The sequence below is a fragment of the Salvelinus fontinalis genome, unplaced genomic scaffold (genome assembly GCF_029448725.1).
Source record: "Salvelinus fontinalis isolate EN_2023a unplaced genomic scaffold, ASM2944872v1 scaffold_0658, whole genome shotgun sequence".
Taxonomy (NCBI): domain Eukaryota; kingdom Metazoa; phylum Chordata; class Actinopteri; order Salmoniformes; family Salmonidae; genus Salvelinus; species Salvelinus fontinalis.
The window spans coordinates 55694-59315 of NW_026600867.1; positions in this window are offsets into that span (position 1 = coordinate 55694).

The following is a 3622-nucleotide window of genomic DNA, read 5'->3' on the forward strand; positions in this document are numbered from 1 at the left end:
TATCCAATGACGCCATCTTCTGGACAATCGCAGGTGGTTCGGGAATGATGTTCAAATTTTACCCCAGTCAAAGTGCCTCCTGCCCGGCATAGTATTTAATGTGTATAGCCCTGAAATCCTATGCAATTACCATCATATGGCACTTATGTAAGTGCCAAGTGCCAAATACCAAGTGCCAACAGGGTAGTGCACACACAATTTTACCCCAGTCAAAGTGCCTCCTGCCCGGCATAGTATTTAATGTGTATAGCCCTGAAATCCTATGCAATTACCATCATATGGCACTTATGTAAGTGCCAAGTGCCAAATACCAAGTGCCAACAGGGTAGTGCACACACAATTTTACCCCAGTCAAAGTGCCTCCTGCCCGGCATAGTATTTAATGTGTATAGCCCTGAAATCCTATGCAATTACCATCATATGGCACTTATGTAAGTGCCAAGTGCCAAATACCAAGTGCCAACAGGGTAGTGCACACACAATTTTACCCCAGTCAAAGTGCCTCCTGCCCGGCATAGTATTTAATGTGTATAGCCCTGAAATCCTATGCAATTACCATCATATGGCACTTATGTAAGTGCCAAGTGCCAAATACCAAGTGCCAAGTGCCAACAGGGTAGTGCACACATAATTTTACCCCAGTCAAAGTGCCTCCTGCCCGGCATAGTATTTAATGTGTATAGCCCTGAAATCCTATGCAATTTTCCATTCTATGTATATTGTGTTCCCAGGCCCCAATGCCTAAGATCAGCTTACCCTATCCAATGACGCCATCTTCTGGACAATCGCAGGTGGTTCGGGAATGATGTTCAAATTTTATCCCAGTCATAGTGCCTCCTGCCCGGCATAGTATTTAATGTGTATAGCCCTGAAATCTTATGCAATTACCATTCTATGGCACTTATGGAAGTGCCAAGTGCCAAATGCCAAGTGCCAAATGCCAAATGCCAAATGCCAAATGCCAAATGCCAAGTGCCAGAGGGCAGTGCACACATAATTGTATCCCAGTCAGAGTGCCTCTTGCCCGGCATAGTATTTAATGTGTGTAGCCCCCCCTGCTTGCATAAAAATCACCCAGGCAGGGGTATGGCACCTATGGCATCTGTGTAACGGCCAAATGCCAAATGCCAAATGCCAAGTGCCAAATGCCAAATGCCAAATGCCAAATGCCACAGGGCAATGCACACCTATGTTGTCCCAGTCAGAGTGCCTCTTCCCCGGCATACTTTTTTTTTTTTTAAATGCATTAACATTACCCAGACAGGGGTATGGCACCTATGGCATCTGTGGAACGGCCAAATGCCAAATGCCAAATGCCAAATGCCAAATGCCACCAATGCCAGAGGGCAGTGCACACATAATTGTATCCCAGTCAGAGTGCCTCTTGCCCGGCATAGTATTTAATGTGTGTAGCCCCCCCTGCTTGCATAAAAATCACCCAGGCAGGGGTATGGCACCTATGGCATCTGTGTAACGGCCAAATGCCAAATGCCAAATGCCAAATGCCAAATGCCAAATGCCAAATGCCAAATGCCACAGGGCAATGCACACCTATGTTGTCCCAGTCAGAGTGCCTCTTGCCCGGCATAGTATTTAATGTGTGTACCCCCCCCTGCTTGCATAAAAATCACCCAGGCAGGGGTATGGCACCTATGGCATCTGTGTAACGGCCAAATGCCAAATGCCAAATGCCAAATGCCAAATGCCAAATGCCAAATGCCACAGGGCAGTGCACACGTATGTTGTCCCAGTCAGAGTGCCTCTTACCCGGCATACTTTTTTTTTTTAAAAATGCATTAACATTACCCAGACAGGGGTATGGCACCTTTTGGCATCTGTGGAACGGCCAAATGCCAAATGCCAAATGCCAAATGCCAAATGCCAAATGCCAAGTGCCAGAGGGCAGTACACACATAATGTTGTCCCAGTCAGAGTGCCTCTTGCCCGGCATAGTATTTAATGTGTGTACCCCCCTCTGCTTGCATAAAAATCACCCAGGCAGGGGTATGGCATCTATGGCATCTGTGGAACGGCCAAATGCCAAATGCCAAATGCCAAATGCCAAATGCCAAATGCCAAGTGCCAGAGGGCAGTGCACACATAATGTTGTCCCAGTCAGAGTGCCTCTTGCCCGGCATAGTATTTAATGTGTGTACCCCCCTCTGCTTGCATAAAAATCACCCAGGCAGGGGTATGGCATCTATGGCATCTGTGGAACGGCCAAATGCCAAATGCCAAATGCCAAATGCCAAATGCCACAGGGCAGTGCACACGTATGTTGTCCCAGTCAGAGTGCCTCTTGCCCGGCATACTTTTTTTTTTAAATGCATTAACATTACCCAGACAGGGGTATGGCACCTATGGCATCTGTGGAACGGCCAAATGCCAAATGCCAAATGCCAAATGCCAAATGCCAAATGCCAAATGCCAAATGCCACAGGGCAGTGCACACGTATGTTGTCCCAGTCAGAGTGCCTCTTGCCCGGCATACTTTTTTTTTTTAAAAATGCATTAACATTACCCAGACAGGGGTATGGCACCTTTTGGCATCTGTGGAACGGCCAAATGCCAAATGCCAAATGCCAAATGCCAAATGCCAAATGCCAAGTGCCAGAGGGCAGTGCACACGTAAGTTGTCCCAGTCAGAGTGCCTCTTGCCCGGCATACTTTTTTTTTTTTTAAATGCATTAAAATTACCCAGACAGGGGTATGGCACCTTTTGGCATCTGTGGCACGGCATTTGGAATTCACGACCTTCTTAGTTTTAGGGCTTAGTTTGGGGGATTTGGCACTTGGTGAAGGGTTGTTTGGCACTTGGTGAAGGGCTGTTTGGCACTTGGTGAAGGGGCGTTTGGCACTTGGTGAAGGGGCATTTGACACTTGTGGAAGTGGCATTGTGGTATGTGGAAGTGGCATGTGGAAGTGGCATTGTGGTATGTGGAAGTGGTATGTGGCATGTGGCATCTGAGCTTGTGGGCTCCAAGGGCAGTGCTCTATGAATTGAATCCCAGTCATAGTGCCTCTTGTCCGGCAAAGTATTTAATGTGTATAGCCCAGAAATATTTAAAAATTACCAGTGCATAGCTATGGGCCGTTGGGCACTTACAGCACCTATGGCACCTGTTGCATTGTGCGTTTTCATGCAATTTCAATGCGTGCACCTGGTAACCTAAAAGTGGGCACTCTGTCGTTTTTCCAGCCTATTTCAACATAGAATATTTTCGGACTTTTTTTGAAAAGCTCCATAAATCCCTTAGGCCGGTGCCTACTGACCTGGGCCCCTACTGTGATGCTGCCATATCGGGCGTGGGCGTGGGCAAGCTATTAAAAGTCGTTTTCATGCAATTTCAATGCGTGCACCTGGTAACCTAAAAGTGGGCACTCTGTCGTTTTTCCAGCCTATTTCAACATAGAATATTTTCGGACTTTTTTTGAAAAGCTCCATAAATCCCTTAGGCCGGTGCCAATGCACTTGGGCCCGTAGTATGATGCTCCCATAGCGGGCTTTAATGTATATTAACCGTTTATAAGCATTTTCCATTCGATTTCAATACGGGCACCTGGTAACCCAAACTAACATAAGGTGGTGTCAGAAGTGCCGGTGACAGAAGTGCCGGTGACT